At 34.8% G+C, this 20691-nt stretch overlaps 1 long non-coding RNA gene across 3 annotated transcripts in view; it reads left to right on the top strand.

The window, feature by feature from the left end:
- The window catches only part of LOC147830658 (uncharacterized), a 172457-nt gene that overhangs the window by 17267 nt on the left and 134499 nt on the right, over positions 1-20691 (top strand). The gene's annotated exons all lie outside the window — the stretch shown is intronic.

Raw genomic sequence — 20691 nt, 5'->3', positions numbered from 1 at the left:
GAAATACTTTTTCCTCCCCACTTACATTTAGATTGAGAAAAAATTTGTGGAACATAATCATTAGAGATCATTATCATTACAGATTATTATTAAAATTGAAAAGAAAAGCAAACAGAAAACAGAATTTAATCATTCCTCTCTTTAACCTTCTAAGACTGGCTAACACTTGGATTTTTTAAAAAAGACACCAATTCAACCACTTCTATATACTTGAGATACTGTTAAGGGGCAAGAAACCAGGAAATAATAGTTGCTGGTTTGTTTTACCTCCTTTCCATTCCTCCACCTCCAGTTGTATTCTTCTGTCCTAGGTCAGCCTTTAACCCCTAGACTGCAGTTTCTTGCTGACCTGTTGTAAATCTATTTGTTATGTACATATTGGTAGTCAACTAATCCTGTATTTGTAGATTCTAGATTTGGCTTGATGCTAGGTTCATAATCTCTCCCAGCTGAAAGCTCCATGTGCGCAACTCTAAATTCTACACTGCATCCTTTTTGAAACTAGGCATGTAAAAGTTAGATTCTGTATGTAGAATTGTGAATGAACACTGATTAAATCCTCCAATCCTATTATAAAATTAACATTATATCAGATATCACACAGAAACATCATATCATATGCTGATGATCTGATAGAAAGCCGGATGAATTCTCATGTTTCTTAGAAAAATGTATGAAGGAGATATCTCTAGGTGTGTTTAAAATGGTAATAAACAGGTAACAAGCATATCACCAGAAGAATACACCACCTTGAACTGTCAAGGTGGTTAATTTTATATTTAATGCATAATACCTTTATAAAAGTATATTCATATCAAATATCTATGAAGTTTTCATATATGTGTAAGTGGAGGGTGGCAGTTATAGCATGCATTTTATTGTACTTTTAAAAAATATACAACCCAAGTTTCTAGATTATAAATTACTCTGTATGAAACTTTAATAACTCTCAGATTAGGAAAAAGTACTTTTGTCTGTGACCAAACCTGTGCCATCTGAGTCTTATTTGATCAAATAGTTTAGAACAAGTGCTAGTATGCATTGAAATTACCTGGCCAGTAAGTGATTGTGATGAAAGTTGTCTAAGTACATTTTGAGATAAGTGGCATGCAAAAAAGAATAACCATGTCTCTAGAGGAATAATGAGATGAGTCAAAAGAAAAAAAGATAAATCTTCATAGCAGCCTAAGAACCAGACCTACTTGTTCCAATTTCATAAGGCAAGAAACTTCCTTGGACACATGAGATATCACAGAATTTTAGGAAGCGCTGTCCATAAGTGAAGAAGTTTGAATTTAAAGCCCAGTCTTCCTCACTCAGAGATTTCATCTTTCCCTCTAGGTGTCTCTGATATAGGCTTTAGTTAAGATTCTAAGACAAAGGCCTAGGCTATTGTCACTTTCTAAAAAAAATTAACTCTCAAATGTGGCAATGAAGTCATGTCACTGTTCCAACAACAGCATCCCATTGGTAATTTGCTTCAGGATGTATGTACCCCTGTCTTCCAGCACCCTGTGGTATCTCTCTGAATCAGCAGAAAGTGCCTCTGTGCTCCAGCGGCGGTCAGAGCCCTGGGTGCCTTTCCCCTGATTGAGGATGGGTTGTGGTGGTGAAGAGTGGAAAGACGTATATGTCCTCAGTATGGAACAGAGATGGGAACCTACAGAGTGTGGTAGAGCCACACCATCTGCCCTTTTACAAGTCCCTAGTTCATTTGCCCCAGAGAAGGAAGGAAAAGCAATTTAAAACGTTTGTGCAGTCTATTCCTCATAGACTGATGAGGTGTTCCTCATTAGCCTGAAACCCACCAGGCTCATTTCAAGAGTCACATTCTTGAAAATGACTATGTGAGGTGTACTGAAGTGATTCAGGGAATGGAGAACTCATTCTGCCTATCATCATTAGAGATTTTCCCAAATCACAAGACTGGGGAAAAAGCTACCATTTTTCAGGGATTAAACAAATAGTGTTTCTGTTCTTCATAAAGAGTTGAGTGGTGGCACATGACTATAATCCCAGCACTCAGGAGGCCGAGGCAGGAGTATTGCCATGAATTTGAGGCCAGCCCGGGCTACGTAGTGAGTTTAAGGCCATCCTGAATTATATAGTCAGACCCTATCTCAAGAAACAAAACAGAAAACAAGCAGCAACAACAACAGCAAAGAGTTGTACTGGTGTGCTGCCTTCTTTGAGAATAGTCTACTTGATAGCCTATTTGAAGGAAGGGAAAATAAGCCAAATAATTCCAAAGTAATGATTGTTATGAAGAAGTGTGGAATTATTTATCACCACCTAGATACAGTGCAAGGGAATAAAATGGTAGAATATGTAAAATACTTTTGATTAGGTAGATAATCCTTCCTTTTGAGAAGGAAGTACGTCAACTGAAACCTTAAGGATGAAAAAGTGATTGGAGAAGGATATTTCAACCAAAAGAACAAAAAGCAATAGCAGAATGCAATGTAGAAAAGTGAAGCCACTCTGCAAGTGGGGAGCCCTTCTAAGTATAGAGAAAATGCTACACTGTGTGAGGTTGAAGGAGTTATGAGGAATATCCTCAGAGCAGGTTGGGAACTGCAAGTCAGATTTGCTGATTTGTAGAGCATGGTCTGAATGTCATTTGTGTAAATTCTTACTATAGGATGCAGTCATGGAAATAAGACAAATATTTAATATGTATGCTATTTACAAAAGAGCCTGCAAAAAAGAAGGAGGAAAAGGAGGAGGAGGAGAAAGAAGAGGAAAAAAAGGAAAAGTAAAAGAATGGGAGAAGGAGGAGAAGGAGGAGGAAGAAGAAAAACGGGGAGGAGAAAGATGAAGAGGGAGAAAGAGAAGAAATGAGACTGGTTTACCACTGGCCAGGTCCACCACACCTCAGTTTTTAACATGCTATTTTGTGAGTTCTCTTTTTAAGTAAATCCCCCTATAAATTTTCGAATTATTTTGGTAATCAAAAGAGAGAGGCTGGGCATGGTCGCGCACACCTGTAATCCCAGCACTAGGGAGGATGAGGCAGGAGGATTGCCAGGAGTTTGAGGCCAGCCTGGGCTGCATGGAGGGTTCAGGATCAGCTTGGACTACATAGAAAGACCCTGTCTCCTTAAAAGAGAGATAGGAGAGAGAGAGGGAGGGAGGAGAGAGAGAGAGAGAGAGAGAGAGAGAGAGAGAGAGAGAGAGAGAGAGAGAGATTGCACTCACAAATGCTGTAGTAATATTTTATGCCATTGATTTGAAAAAGTGATCCAAAAAACCATTTTGAGAAGAATACTTCTTCATGAGCAGAAGTAGAATATACATCCAGAAAAGAGATCTGATATCCTTCAGAAAAGAATGTAGAGCTTAGTATTCCTTCAGAAGAAAGAAACATAATACTGAGGGGAGAAGTATGAAGAATATTTTTCTTAGTTTAGATTTTATCTTTTAGTGTATATATATATATAACTTTTATGTGCATATATTATTTTAATAGACAATACTTATGCATACTTATGAGGTACATTTGACATTCCCGTACATATATTCAAACTGCGATGAACATATCAGAATTATTGGCATATTTACCTCCTCAGATGTTTAATATTTCCCTGTATTGAGAACACTCAAAATCTTCTTCACTAGTTATTTTGAAATATATGATTATTTTCAACCATACTTACCTTACCGTGTTATAGAATATATGAAGCTCATAGTCTTGTGAAACTGTACCCGTTTCTGTTAGCCATCCTCTCCATACTCCTCTCTACTCCCATCAGCCTCTGGTAGCCAGTCTTCTATTCTACTTCCATTACATATATGTACATATATGTATGCATATGCATATATTTATAAATGTGTGTATTCACATAATATATACATACCACTTGTGGTATTTGCATTTGTGTACCCGGCTTATTTTACTTAATAAATTGTCCTTCAGGAGTCATCAAATAGGATGAAAACGATTTATTTCACCTTTATACCTGAGTAATCATATATATATATATATATATATATATATATTATAATTCTTTTATCCATTCACCCATTAATGGAAACCAGAGTTGACTCCATATCTTACTATTGTGAATGACATTGCAATAAACATGGAACTATATACTGTTTTTTTACCTTGGATATACATTTAATAATGAAAATACTCAAACATACAGTAGTTCTGATAAATTAAATTCAAAACAACAGTAAAAATTGAAAAGAGAGTCCATGTTTATGGATTACAAAAACTAATATTGTTAATACATCCATACTTCCCAAAGCAATTTAGAGATTCAGTGCAATTCTTATTGAAATGCCAATACCATTCTTCACAGAAACAGAAAAAGTCCTCATAAGATTTATAAAGAACTATAAAAGACCATGGGTAGCCAAAGCTATCCTGAACCAAAAAACAAAGTTGGAGACATCACAATTTCTGACTTCAAAACATACTGCAATGATAAAGTAACCAAAACATTATAGTACCACCATAAAACAGGCACATGTACTAGACACAGAGTAGAAAACTCAGAAGTAAATTTATACATCTACAGTCAATTGATTTTTGATGAAGTCATGGAGAACATATATTGGAGGAAGTGCAGTGTTGTTAATAAACTTTAAAATTTGCATACCCATAACCAGAAGAATGACACATATAAAAATCTCTCACCATATATAAAAATCAACTCAAAATATATCAAAGATTTAAATATATAACCAGAAACTATAAAACTACTAGAAGAAAACTTAGGAAAACTTTTCAGGATACTTGTCTGGGTAAAGAATTTTGATATGTGCTCAAATGTACAGGCAATGAAGACAAAAACTGACAAATGTGCATAATTCTCAATTTTACTTTTGATGAGGCTATATTTCTCTGATTATTATGTAAACTCTGCCATAAGTTTATTCAGATAATTTAATTCAAACTTCAAGATAGCAGCAAGCTGGTATAATTTTTAATCCTAATTTACAGATTATTAAATTAGAGATTACAAAGTTTAAAAAAAACTTGCCAACAATCAGACAATATGTAGTTGAATAATGAATGAGATTCAGGCTTGTCTGACCTTGAGCACATATTCCTCTCTTTTATTTTATTGATAGAAAATCCACAAACAATAAAATTAACCCTTTTAAAGTATATAGGTCTGTATTTAAAATAGTATATTTATAAAAGTATGCATCTATCATCATCATTCTTTGATCTCCTCAACTTTTAATATTCCCACACAAATGAGAGAATCATAGGTTCTTTTCATTTTTTAAATTTATTGTGTCATTTTTTTATAGGAGAGACTATGGATGAGAGAGTCCATTAAATAATATGGGTGGGGTATAAGAGGGCAAAGAAGGTTTAAAACATATTCTAGGACAGAAAATGTCTAGGTAAAGACAATGAGGTACCAATGAGATAGGAACCCATTTTGGTAACTCCAAGGGGATTTTGGAGGCCTAGAGGATGAGTAAATTTTGGAAATAAGCGCATATGGCCATTTTATAGATTCTGTAGCCTTTTTAGTTTAAAGCAAATGACACTTAAAGATAATGCATTATATAACTGGTTTTGAAGACCATAGCTTTCTCAGTCCTTCTCAAAATTAATTTCTCAGTCTTAATATTTCTATTAATCTCATTTTCTTTCCTTTCACACACATAATGACTTTGCTTGATTGCACAAGCAAGACATATTTTGAGTGGCAAAGGCTGGCACATGTATTACATTATCATATTTAAAAAATGGAATTTCTTAGTTTTGAAAAACTGAGTAATGTTTTGGTATTCCACAGGGAAGCATGAAGTAGTAAAAGGGTCATGAATTAAGGAATAAAATTAACTTCAATATAAAATTCTGATTCTACATCTACAAAATACTTTAGCTTAGCTAAGTCACTTACGACTTTTGTCTTATATTTTTCCATCTGTGATATAAGGATATTAAAGCAGCTACCAAGCAAAAGTTCTGTGGAAATTACATGAAATCCCACATACTAGTAGTCCTATGTTCATTTTTAAGAATCCTGGGAAGGTATCTTCTATATTTAATTTAATTAATTTATTTATTTTTGATACCAGGGATTGAACTAGGGACCTTGCGCTTGCAAGGCAGGTGGCGGAATCACTGAGCTAAATCCCTGCCCCTGGGAAGGTATCTTTATATTCACTTGGTTGCCAAAGTAAATATAAACCTTAACTGAGTAGTTAGATTGCCTGAGGTTTGTTTGTTTGTTTGTTTGAGCTAAATCACCAGCTGCCTGAGTTTCTCATGCATAGTATTCAAGGATTAAACAATGGTCCTTCAAAAGTGGCTAACATATATTCTTGCCCTGAAAATATGTGTATAATTTTCCAAATAATGAATAAATATTTTTGTTCTCACTAGAAATATAGCCATGAAAATTAATTTGAGTTCCCTAGTCAACACAATAACAAGACATTTGCCAAGTGAAATGAAATGGAGGTAAATATTCAGAATTCGAGAGAGAGAGAGTAATTCATCAAACTTTGAAGTAAGAATAGCAGTCATTAAATTCCTGGTCTCCAAAATCCCAAAATCTAAATACTTGGTTATGCCCCTTACATGTCACTTACGTAAATGTTCTTGCTAGTAACCAATAAATCTTACTGTGTTAAGTTGTTGATATTGAAAAATTATTTCTTATTTTAAAAAAAGACTATTGGGTATCTAAGGGAATTTGGGGAGGAGCAGGATGATGAACTGTGTACTCAATATGCTTACATTTGTGGCTCCATCACTCTGTACAGGCTTTGCACATTCCCCATGTAGTTACTGATTAGGGAGGGGCTCATGTGGAAGTCCACTCCAGCAAACTGATTTTTGACCAAGTCATCAAGAACATGTACTGAGAAAAGGAGATTGTTCTTAACAAATGGTATTTTAAAATCTTCGTATCCGTATGCAGCAGAAAGACCACTTACCTCTTTTTTATTAAATTTTATTGGTACATTTTAGGTAAATAATATAATGACATTCATTATTGGGAATTTGCACATTTACATAATCTCTCTCTGATCTTATTTTTTCCCCATTCTCCTGGCCTCCCTTCAACCCCTCCCTCCCTCCCTATTTACAAAGACTTTGTTTCTGGTTTTTTTCTATTCTCATACTAATTCCATTCCCTTCTTTCCTTTCCCCTACCCCTTCCCCTTCCTCTTCCCCTTTGCCTTTTTTCTTCCTATTTCACAATATTATATCTTTTAGTCCTTATTTACACTTTCAGTTTCTCCTACCAGAGAAACTATTCGGTATTTACACGTGTGTCCTATCTATTTCACTTAAGAGTATGGCCTCAATGTGCATCCATTTAGCTATAAATGTCTCTAATTTCTCATTTTTTTATGGCTAAGTAATACTCTATTTAATTGAAAAAAAAACACATTTTTTTTTTTTTAATCCAGTCTCCAGGTGATGGGCATTTGGACTGCTTCCAAGTTTTAGCTATCACCAATTGTGCTTCTATGAATATGGGTGAACATATATCACTGTGGTATGATTCTTTTAATTCTTTGGGGAAGACACCCAGCAGGAGAATAGCTGGGTCAAATGGGACTTCCAGTCCTAGTTCTTTGAGGTATCTCCGTACTGATATCCAAAGTGCTTGGACCAGTCTACACTCCCAGCAGAGGTGGAGCAGTGTTCCTCTCTTCCAACAGCCCTGCTTGTTATTGGTTAATTTCATGATAGCAGCCATTCTTTCTGGGGTGAGGTGGAATCTCAGCATTGTTTTCATTCACATCTCTAAATGACCAGTGATATTGAACTTTTTTTCCTGTGTTTATTTGCTATGTCTACTTCTTTGTGTGAGAAATGTCTTTTCATTTCACATTCCCAATTTTGGATTTTGTCTTTAAATTTGGGAGGTCTGATTTTTTAAAGTTCTTTATAGATTCTAGATAGTAGACCTTTGTCTGAGGAACAACAGATGAAATTATTTACCATGTTGTGGGTTGTCTCGTCACACTGTTGGTGGTTTCTCTTGCTGTGCAGAAGCTTTTTAATAAGAAGAGAATCCACTTGTTGCTTGTTTGTGCTAGTTCATGGGCAAATGAGTTTTTGTTCATAAAATCTTTTCCTCTACCAATATCTTCAAGAGTTCTACCTAACCTCTCTCCCAGCTGGTTCAGTGTCTCTATTTTAATATTTAGATATTTAATCCATTTTGATGTTAGTTTAGTGCATGGTGAGAGATATAGGTCTAGTTTTAATCTTTGGTAAGTTGAAACCCAATTTGTCCAGCACCATATATTAAATAGGCTATCTCTCCTCCAGTGAGGATGTTTGGCTCATTTGTCAAAGATGAGGTGGCTGTGTCTGGAGTTGTTTCTGCATCTTCCCATCTGTTCCACTGGTCTTCAGGTCTGTTTCATGGCAGTACCATGCTGTTTTTATCACAGTAGCATTATAGTATAGTTTCAAGTTGGGGGTTGTGATACCCCCTGCCATGTCTCTGCTACCTAGAATTGCTTTTGCTATTCTAGGTCTTTTCTTGTTCCAAATGAATTTTTGTATTGTTTTCTCAAGGTCCGTGAAGTGTGCTGCTGAGATTTCAATTGGAATTGCATTGAATCTATATAGCAGTGTTGGAAGTATGGCCATTTTCACTATGCTAATCCTTCCTACCCAGGAGCAAGGGATGTCTTTCCATTTTCTGATATCATCCTCAATCTCTCTTTTCAGAGTGCTATAGTTTTCAGAGAAGAGGACTTTCATTTCTTTTGTTAGGTTAATTTCTAGGTATTTCAGTTTTTTGGATGCTATTGTGAATGGTATTTCTGTCTCAGTAAGTCTATTGTTCATGTAGAGGAAAGCTATTGATTTTTGTGTGTTGACCTTGTATCCAGCTACTTTACTGAATTTGGTTATTAAGTCTAGAAGACTTTTGGTGGAGTTCTTGGGGTTTTCTATATAGAGTATCATGTCATCTGCAAATAATGACAATTTGACTTCTTCATTTCCTATCTTTATTCCTTTTATTTCTTTCTCTCGTCTAATTGTTGTGGTTAATGTTTCCAAAACTATATTAAACAGGAGTGATGATAGTAGACATCCTTGTCTTCTTCCTGATTTTAATGTGAAGGATTTCTGTTTTTTGACCATTTTGTATGATATTGGCTGTTAGTTTTTCATAGATAGCTTTTATCAGATTGAGGTAGAGAACATCTATTCCAATTTTTTGTAGGGTTTTTTATCATAAATTTATGTTGGATTTTGTCAAATGTTTTTTCTGCATCTATTGAGGTGATCATATGGTTTTTGTCCTTGGCTATATTGATATAGTGTGTTACATTTATTGATTTGCTGATGTTGAACCATCCCTGCAGCCCTGGGATGAATCCCACTTGGTTAGGGTGTATCATCTTCTTGATGATCTTCTGCATTCCATTTGCCAGTATCTTACTAAGGATTTCTGCATCTATGTTCGTTAGTGAGATTGGCCTATAGTTCTCTTTTTCAGCTGTGACTTTCTCTGCTTTTGGGATCAAGGTGATGTTTTTTTCCAGGAAGGAAGTTGAGAGTATTGCTTCCCTTTCAATTTTATTGAAGAGTTTAAACAGTAATGGCAGTAGTTCTGCTCTAAATGTCTTGTAGAATTCAGCAGAGAAGCCATCAGGAATCAGACTTTTCTTAATTGGTAAGTTTTTAATTACGTTTTCAATTTTATTGTTTGGTATTGGTTTGTGTGGAATTTTTAGGTCTTCTTTGTTCAATTATGGTAATTCATACTTATCTAGGAATCTGTCCAATTCTTCTGTGTTTTCTGTCTTATTGGCATATAAGTTCTTGAAGTAGGTATTAATGATCCTCTGGATTTCTGCTGGGTCCGTTGTAATTTCATCCTTTTTATTCCTAATTGAATGGATTTGAGTCTTTTCTTTCCTTTTTCTGCTCAGGTAGGCTAAGGGGTTGTCAATTTTTTTTATTCTTTGGAAGAACCAACTCTTAGCTTCATTGAATTTTTTATCATTCTCTTAGTCTGTATTGCATTGATTTCTGCTCTGATCTTTATAATTTCCTCCCTTGTATGAGCTTTGGGTTTGTCCTGCTCATCTTTTTCTAGAAGCTTGAGGTTCAGCATCTGGTTGTTTAATTAGGCTTACTCTGTTTATGTAATATGAGTATTCACTGCTATGAATTTACGTTGTCAGACTGCTGTCATTGTGTTCCATAGATTCCAATATGTTGTAATGTCATGTTCATTTAATTGTAGGAAATGTCTGATTTTCTCTTTAATCTCCTCTGTGACCCATTGGTTATTCAGAAGTGTGTTGTTCAATTTGTTTATGAATTTTTGTGGTTTATTTTGCTATTGACCTGCAATTTCATCACACTATGGTCTGATAATATACAGGAGATAACTTCAATTCCTTTGCACTTACTCAAACATGTTCTATGAGTGAGTATGTGGTCCATTTTGGAGAATGAGCCATGTGCAGCTGAAAAGAAGGTGTATTCTGATATTGTAGTGTGGAACACTCTGTAAACATCTGTGAAGTTCATTTATTCAAGAGTTTGATTGAGTTCTAGTATTTCCTTGCTTATTTTTTATCTAGTTGATCTATTTGTGACAGTAGGGTATTGAGTTCACCCACTATTATTGTATTTGTGCTTATTTGATTTTTAATGTCCATTAGTATTTGTTTTACATAGTTGGGTGCACTAGTGTTTCTTGCATATATATTTATGTTTGTCATCTCTTCCTCTTGGATTTTCCCTTTATAAGGATGCAGTGTCCTTCTTTGTCTCTCTCAATAGTGTTGGTTTGAAATCCACTTGATCTGCAAAGAGCATAGCTACTCTGCTTTTTTACAGGTTCCTGTTGCATGAAGTACTATTTTTTACCCTTTTTGTTTCAGTCTATGAGTTTCTTTTTGAATTAAGTGTGTTTTTGTATGCAGCATATTGTTGGATCTTGCTGCTTGACCCATTCTACCAGTCTATTTTTTTGATTAGTGAATTGAGACCATTATCATTGATGGTTATAACTGATACATGTTGACTTATCATTGTCATGACTTTTTCTTTTTCTGGATTCTGTCCCTTTGCCTTTAATTTCTTATTGTGCCTGATGTATTCATTTTGCTGGGCTTACTGGGTTTGTGATCCTGGTTGTCTTTTTGTAGGTTATTGTCAAAAATTATTTGGAGTGGTGGCTTGGTGTTCACGAAGTTCCTAAGGTGCTCTTTTTTTCATGAAAGTATCTTATTTATCCATCAATTTTGAAATATTTCTGATTTTTTCCAATTGTTTACAGTTTAGGGGGCCAGGTGGTTGAGTATCAGAGTGTTCCATCTCATTTCCCTTTGAGGCTCCTAAAGGTGATCTGGAGGTCTGGTTGTGAGACTTGTTTGCATTTTTTCTCATTTCTATGGGGGGTTGGGGATGCTGCTGGCACCTGTGTGGCTCATCTTTTCTGTTCTGGGATGGTGGTACAGTGGCCTGGAAGCCTCCTCCTCTGCACTGAGGGTGGTGGTATGCAAGACTACTCACCTCTTAAACATGTTCACCTAAGAAGAGTCACATCATTTCTGCTCACATCTTTTTGGCTAGAAGTTAATTGCATTGCCACCCCTAACCAGAAAGTTGGAAAATGTACTTTAGCACCTACTGAAAGAAGAAAATGGATTTTGATGAACTTATAGTGCACTCAATCATATTGGCTTTGCAGAACTGAGCAAGTCATTTCTTTTCTTCTCTCTAGGACTCATTTTTCTTATCTGTATGATAAAAAGTTTAATCTTTTTCCTGGAGTTGTTAGCATTAGATGTACTCATCAGGTTAAAGCTTTCACTTTCTTTCTTGCATATTGTAAGTGTTTAATCAATGCTTGCTGCAATTTTTTAAAATATCCTTTTAATAGCAGCCAGAGTACCTTTACTGATCAAAGTTAATGCTATCTCAGGGAGGGCAGAGCTCTCAGTAGAAAAATTCAAGGCAACAGTGCCTCAGGAGGCTCACATTAAATAAAATGACACAAAATAAACAAGCAAAAACCTCTTGATTTCCAATGCTTAAAGGGAAATTTGATGACCTCTTTCTCAAACTTAAATATGAGCTTGTCTATTGCTCCTGGGATGAGAAAGAATGGATCCAGATGCTACTCTTTGATAAAGCAGTTGTCACCAGGCTGGATTGCTCTAGGCATCACTGAATGTGAATTGACTTATAGCCTAAATACCTTTTCAATCAGTTTTGTGGTTTATGCTTTTGCCACCACATGCTGGTATATAGCTGCTGAAAAGAGAGAAAAAAAAGACATGCTACATACCTGTAACAAAATGAATCTGAGCACAGATAATTCTGATTTCTCAAAATGTACTCTGTTAAGTTTGATGGGTAAAAAATGCAAACCCCTGGCAAATTCCATTTGAAATAATTTTTTTTTTTTTGCATGACACAGTTTGATCTGGTACAAGAGAAACATCTGTGCTCTTGGAGTTCCTCTGTTCATATGACTCCATCCTCTTCTTTTTATGTTTGATATCCTTTTTGGTATCCATTTGTCCCATGCAATCAATGATTAGCTCTTCATATCATACAAAATGTCTTAAATATTCTACAATAGGTACCCTGAATTGTGAGTCATTTTGCAAATATTATAAAAAAACAACAATAAAAAACCTTTCCATTGACTATAGGACATTAATATTTAGAATTAGAATTACTTTTTATTTTATAAAGTAAGAACTCTCAGGATGGGAGAAATACTTGTGTATTTATCCTTCTGGGAAACAGAAGACTGGGTAATACAGTAAGGAAGGACTCATGGAAATTGATACATGTATCTACTGAGAGATTTACCTATCTATCCATATGTATGTATATGTATATATGTCTCACTGTAAATAATATATATATATATCATAGATATAGATAACCTGGAGGTTATTTATTTTAAAAAGGTATTAACGAAGTTTAATAAAGTATAGAAGATATTATATGAGTACAATTTGATAAGCTAAAATGTGTAACATTTTGTGTAAGGCAAAAAGATTTACTTTATGTCATACTATGGGAACTATGGATGTGAGTTGAAGGCAGAACATGCTCTCAGTGTTTTTTTTAATATCACAGAAGTGTTCCCACGTGGTATATGGCATGAAAGAATGCAGACCCAAATCTGTATTCCCAGGGTAAGCAATGGCCTTTCAGAGTATTTTCCAAGGAGAAGAGACTAGAATCATAAACAGGATCTAAGATTGTAGATGAAAGGGTAATTGCCCACTGAGGAATGCAGCACGCATCCTTTTCGAAGAGGGGAAAGACTCCTGAAAACTGTACTCTGGATCATTTTAACCTGTTGGTAAGTGGCATATAGTGCATTTGGAGAACACATGATATTGAGCTACAATTCATTCATTTCTCAAAATTGCCTCTTTAGAGGTTTAATGATTGAAAGGCAAGTCAATCAATTTCATTGAACCTCAGTTTCTTCACCTGAAAGTTAGGAGGGAAATTCCTGCCACACATCATCATTTTAAAAATCATATTATAAAATTACCAGAAAGTGCTTTGTAAGCAATAAAACACTGCACCAATTAGGCTATCGTTAGTACTTTGATTAGCTAATCTCTGTTGCTAATTATGATGCATCAAGTGAAGTTTGCTATAAAGGTCTAAATCCTGCCTACATGACTCAATAAATTTGAATAACAGATCAAAATCATGACATCTCTTGTGAGTTAGGGAAGGAGTTGCATTAGAATGGAAACTAAGTATTCTAATTCTCACAGACTGGGGTTGCTTCTTTATCTGTGAGGTGTTTGTATGCTAGTTTGGATATTGGTGGTGTCCACCTAAAGGTCCATGTATAAAAGGCTTGGTTTCTAGAATGGGAGATTGTAGGATCTACTGGGATGTAGTGGGGACATGTGGGAGGTCATTATGTTATCAAGGAAATGCCTATACTGCAAATTATGCTAGTTCTACCCCTTCCTAGGTTGCCTTCACTCCCACCACTATGTGCTGATCTTACCAGGGGTGAAAGAGATGAGAGCACTTTACATTGAACTAGTCTCTCCAGAGCTCTGAGCCCAAATACTTCTTTTTTCTTTATAAGTCAATCATCTCACGTTTCCTTGTAGCTACAGGAAACTGACTAACACAGTGTCCTTGGGTATTTTCTGAATCTCTCTGATTCCTGATTTCCTTGTCTATAAAATAGACAAGCTCATTTATCACTAAGTGTTGTGGTGATTAAATGAACTGATTAATACTAACCACAAAGCAAGTTCCTGGAACTTATTAAAATTTCTGGAATTATCATTCCTGTACTTCTCTTCAGATTCATTTTATTCTAAATGTGGTTTACATGTCAAAAAAGCATTTCTGAGAGACTCTTATGTATCTGTTAGTAGAAAAAAATCAAGTTTAGACAGATAACAGAAATTGAAAAGAAAATTGTTGTTTGCTCAATTTTGCTCTGTATCTGGCCACATTATACGAAAATAATAAAGTCAAAATACTACATGGTATAATGTTTACATTTATTTCTTTTTTTCTGCAAATTGGCTAGAGCTTCACTATCACTGCTTAAGAGCTCTTCTCCTCCTGGGTCCTTATCATCTTTCATTGGTGAGGTATAGCTGACAGTGTCCTTTGTGCTGACCATATTGTCCCACTATTTTTCACACAAGATTGGATTGATTTATTCAATAAATATTGTTTGTTCTCTCATTTTCAAATTTTTCACCACTGATATTGATGACCATGAGAATGAAATAACATTCATAACCATCTTCCATTCAGTTAATGTGGTGTCCCATTACTATGCTATGTTGTTTAACATGACTTGTTTGTTAAATCTTTGAAACGATTCTGGATACAAACTAATAAGATAACTCTGAAGGAACAGGGCTAGTCTCTTCTTCAAAGTCGGGAATACAGACAGAATCTTAATAGGTGCATGGAGAATACACAAGCGAAAGAGCTGTTGCAGTATGTGATATAATAGTTTCTTCAGTTCATTGTTACCTACTGGGGTTCTAATAGGTCCATGGAAAATACACAAGAGAAAGAGCAGTTGCAGTATGTGATACAATAGATTCTGTAGTTCATTATTACCTACTGGGGTTCTAGCTTTTTGGTGACACTAGCTGAGCAGAGTAGATTTCCACCTATAGTGAGTGATATGAATATACTGATACCAGAATATAGGAATTTTGCTACTTCCCTAAATCTGAATCTGAATCTTGCTTCTTTATTATTCTCTTAAGCTTGTACCCTGAATCACCACCCAGGAAGAATAGTTATAAACAGTCTCACTATTGTTTGAAATAATTGGACCACAGCTCTGAAACCAAACACATTGTTTAATACAGCCACATCTCCACCTCAAGTCAGCACATGCTCATCCTTCATTGTCTTCTCTGCCTCTTGTTTTCTCTCCTGGATAAAGATTCTCCATAGCTAAACATCTATGGTCAGTTGTTTTACACATGTGAAATTTGAGGAGAAAATAGAGGTGTTTCAAAAATTAAAATTTATTATTTCATAGAAATATATTTGTAAACATCAAATAATCCTATCAGTGAGCACTAATTTTTATTTAACTAGGTATTTATTTAAATTATACTATTTTGGTGAAATCACAGAATAAGAATGAAAGACTGTTATTTATTAAGGTCAGAAAACCTATTTGAAATTCTAGTTCAGAAATGATGGCTAAGCAGTCAACCCTGCTTTGGTACACTTTCAATATAAATATTGTTGAATCTGTAGAGATTTATATTACTTATGCATCAAAGAGGATGCAAAGGTAATAAACTATATATCTTACTAAATAATGTTCCCAAGACAAACAAAACCAAAGGCTTATTATTTCTTATACATGTTATGCTTTTCCAGGGCATTCTGAGATTAACTCTGCATTCATCACTATTAACATCATTATCACAATGATCACATGCTTAATATAAATGTATCATTTCTGAGATCCATCTGTCAGAATTTTACTGTGAACATAGCTGAGAGATAAAATTGAGAGGTTGGATATTGCACATACTATGGGCTGCTTCATCTTTAGTTCATTCCTAGGGCACCACAGGCCCTTTTTGAAGCAAGCAATAATCTACGTGACTAGATCTTTGATCAAAAGATTCTGTCAGGCAGGATGACTATTGTAGGTAACAGGGAATAACTAAGATAATCACAAACATCCATTCTCCTTGGCCCATTTAATCTTTCTTAAACCCAGACAAATTTCCACTGTAATGTATTTCCAAATGAGGTCCACTGTCATACTATTAGGTAGTGTGAAGTTAGGAAAATGTGAAACACAGATGCACTTGAGGAATGCAAGGAGACAGACAAGCGAAGGGCACCAGAGGTGAAGTGGAGAAGATGAGTTTGGAAAGGTCATCAGAAGCCATGTAATGAAGGTCTGATGTGATCAGTGTTCTGGGAGATGGCCATTTGAGAATTTTGATATGGCAATAACAGGATTGGATGTGCATTTTAAAAAGTTTATCCTATCAGACTTCTCAACTGAGGGCATTTTACTGTAGAGTACATTCGTGTGTGTGTGTGTATGTGTGTTTGAAAGACATTATTTATAGAAAAACTTAAAATAATTTTAGATTTACAAAAACAGAGTTAGTGTGGACCGTTTCATATATCCCAAACTCTATTTCCTCTATTGTTAATATCTTACAGTACTATAGTACTCTCATTGATCGTTGCTATTAATTTATTTTGACTTTAATTATATATAACGTTTCCTTTTTTTTCTATATTCAAAGTAAGATATTACTTGGATGAAATGTTCGTGTCTCCTTAGAACCCTCTGATCTATAAAGTTAATGGTTTTCTTTGCTATTTGTGGCCTTGACAGTTTGAGAAATATTGATCAAATATTTTGTAGAATGTCTCTTGATTTGGATTTTTCCAATATTTTCCTCAAAATTAGACTAGAGTATGACTTTTTAGAAAGCATATCGTGGAGGAAAGGTCCCCTTCTTGTCACATACTATCAGAAGCTCCAAGATACCCCCTGGCATCGCTGGGGATATTAAGTGCTTTTGCATGGGTTTAGTGGGGTTTGCTAGGTTCCTCTACTGTAAAATTACCACTTTTTTCTTTCCTTACTTGATTTATTGGAATTTTGTCATGAATCCAGCTGATCATCAGTAGGGGACAAATGCAGTTCCTCCTTTTAGATGAGGAACATCTACATACATTATTTGGAAAGCGCTTTTTTTTCTTTTTTCTTTCTCCTTTCTCTTTTGGTACCAGTGATCCAGCCTAGGGCCTTGCACTTGCTGGGAAGACACTTCATTGCTGACATAGTTCCCAAGACCTGGAATGCTCTTTGAAGATATTTTGTCTTTTTTCTAACAAACATTGTTTTCAAATAATGAGAAACTACTTATATTTATTTGGCAGAATCCAAGAAACAAAAGGGTCCTACAGTTTGTGTCTTGGTCCTGAAGAATAAAGTATCACACATTCCCAAACACTAGTAGCTCTTGCTCAGAGAAACAAATCTAATACATCCATTTTCCATGAGGTGATTTCATCGCCTCCAAGTGTATAAATAGTGTTTATTTTTTTAAACTTTCTTTTTTATTAGTACATATTTGTCATACATATTTATCACTTTCATAATAGGTAATTTGTTTCCATCTTTTCCTTCCATTCTCCTATTTTTCTTTTTCCCTTACTTCCCTCCCCCTTCCCTCACTCCCTTTCCCATTTGAACATTTTCTTCCTACTTCCCAATATCTGTTATCCATTTTGATTCTTATTTATACTTTTGGTTTTTCATACAAGAGACACAATGCAATATTTAAACATATATGCCTGATTTATTTCATTTAAAAGTATAATCTCATGGTGCATCCATTTACCTAAAAATATCTCAAGTTTATCCTTCTTTATTTCAGAGTGGTGCTCCATTGTAAATAAAAAAAACATATTTTCTTTATCCATTCATCCATTGATTGGCATTTAGGCTGTTTCCAAGATTTGGCTATAACAACTTCTGTTGCTGTAAACATGGGTGTGCATGTATCACTGGGGTATGATGCTTTTAACTCTTTGGGAAGATACCTAGAAGGAGACTAGCTGGGTCAAATCAAACTGTTAGTTTTAGTTTTTTGAGGAATCTCCATACTGATTTTCATAGTGGTTGTACCAATTCACACTCCCAACAGAGGAGAAGGGTTCCTTGATAAGGGTTCCTTTTCTCTACAGCCTCTCCAGCATTTGTTATTGGTTGATTTCTTGATGGCAGCCATTCTTTCTGGAGTTAGACAGAATCTCAGTGATGTTTTAATTTGTATTTCTCAAAATGACCAGTGATGTTAACATTTTTTTCATGTATTTATTCCCTGTTTCTACTTTTTCATCTGAGAAGTGTCTATTCATTTTAGATTCCCATTTTTGGATTGGGTCTTTAAATTTGGAGAGCCTGATTTTTTGTGTCCTTTATATATTCCAGATATTAGCCATTTGTGTAGGTAATAGTTGATAAAATTATTTTCCTATTCTGTGGGTTGTTTCTTTACTCTGTTGGTGGTTTCTTTTGCTCTGCAAAAGCATTTTAATATGATGAGATCCCTGTTATTGATTCTTCATGATATTTCCTTTGTGATTGGGGTTTGTTTATTAAGTCTTTGCCTATACCTACTTCTTCAAGAGTTTTACCTATTTTACCTTCCAGCAGATTAAGTGCTTCTGTTTTAAAATTTAGATCTTTCATCCATGAAAATTATTTCTTGGGGGAAAAAATCTTACTCTTGTTATGTGTAAAGCATTGAGATACAAATAGTAAATAAATAGTATATATGAAATATTAAAATTTCATTGTGGTAAATAGTAAAAAAAGCTTGAGAAATATTTATCCAGCAAAAGATTGATATATAACATTGAGTGCCCCAGAGAAGGGATTGAATGAGGAGAAGCAAAAGTATTAAGAAGTTTACTTAACTTGACACCCAGCATATTATGGAATTAAGTAAAAATGTTGTTTCTTTTTGTTTAGAGCTGGTTTATGTATGATTTTTTGGATTAGTATGTTATTGGTCACTGAAAATGAGGGATAAGCTTATTAAGAATATTTCAGGGAAAAAGAGCAAATAGTGTACTAGTTTTAAATATATTTTACTTTAAATTGACACAGTAATTTAATATATCTGTGGGAATAGAATGTAAGTTTTCAATACATGCACACGCTATATAGTGCTTACATTAGGGTAATTGTCATATCTATCATCTCAGACATTTATACTTTATTTCTATTGACAACAATAAAAAATCCTCTTTACTAGCTGTTCTGAGCTGTTTACTAGCTCCTTTCTCTATCCTTTGCTTCTCTGAATCTCACCCAGGCTCTCCATAATTTTTCAAAGTTAATAACATTTCAGTATGTACCACTTATGTATGAATACCATAATTCCTACTTTTCTATTTTTTTTGGTTATAAATTTGTCCTAAATTCATAGGTTTGTTCTGAATAACTGAAGCTGCCAAGACACTAGAAAATAAGAGTTACTCTTGTACACTGTACGTACAGAAAGCCTTGAGATATAGGTTCAAGATATGCATTTTTGCATTTTGATAAAAATTTAAGGGTTAAGCAATATGATTTAAATTTTTGGTTGGAGAGGAGAAAAAAAAGCAAATAGATATTTTACTTTTTTCGGTTTTGAGGTAGTGTGTGCTTAGCATAGAAAGTTTGAAAAATAAAGTATAAAGAATAAAATATTAAATAAAAACACTTAAGCTCTCTATTTTTTTCTCAGACTTTATCTTCCTATTCATTACTCAATTTCTTTAAACTCAAATAGCCTCAACTTAATATCACTCACCTTCTTTTATGAGAAACCCTATCATTCTTACTTTTTCAACTTCATGACCTTTAGCTGTGTGAATTATCTAAGGCTGCCCTTTAAGCACCATTCTTCCATGGACAAAGCACAGAGAGAAATTTTAAAGAAATCACTGAGTCTTCTTAGCACAATGTAAAACTCTGAATGATTATGGAAATGAGTACTTATATTTAATGCATCACACAGTCAGATGTATATATACATTTTAATGACACCAAAATAGAGGTCTTCAATGAGTTCAAGAACCCTGGTCGGGATTTATGACTTCCCAGGGTTCTCAAATAAGTAAGATATTATATTGCCAAACCACTGATCTTTGAAGAATAATATGGCCTGGGAGAGGAACAGGGAGACTGAAGACTGAAAGTGATATGCTGATTTTTAAAAAAATGAGGAAGTTATTCCTTAAACAATGCACTGTGAGCATGACATTAATACCCCATGAAGTTGACATTTTTGTTATATTTGGCTGCCTAATTTCCATTTCTACTTCCTAAGGCAATTACAAATTTTCTTTGAGGTATAGCATCCTTTGACTCTCAGGTCATAATTTGATGGTCATGGTAGGAGTCACTGAGGGGTAACCCTATCCTCTACTCTTATGAGGACCTCTGAGTAAATTAAGGTAATCAGCATATTTTACTTCCTTGGTCCTAGTGATTTGCTGATATGTGACAATTGACCACTGAGAAATGGAAACAGATCTTACGTAAATCACTGAGAGAGAGTAACTCCTCTCTCTACTAAGGCTTATGTGCCTGAGAGCTAAGAGGTATGCAAATTGTGGAGGATTTGTGGGCCTCAAGAAGAGAACGTGGTATGAAAAAAGGCAACAGAGAGGATGGAATAGGAGATGGAGAATCTCAT

This window comes from Heterocephalus glaber, unplaced genomic scaffold (assembly GCF_053883595.1).
Source record: "Heterocephalus glaber isolate CG9 unplaced genomic scaffold, H.glaber_assembly_v1.0 deba00000071, whole genome shotgun sequence".
NCBI lineage: Eukaryota > Metazoa > Chordata > Mammalia > Rodentia > Bathyergidae > Heterocephalus > Heterocephalus glaber.
The sequence above is the reverse complement of the archived record's forward strand: the minus strand, read 5'-3'. Positions and strand labels throughout refer to the sequence as shown.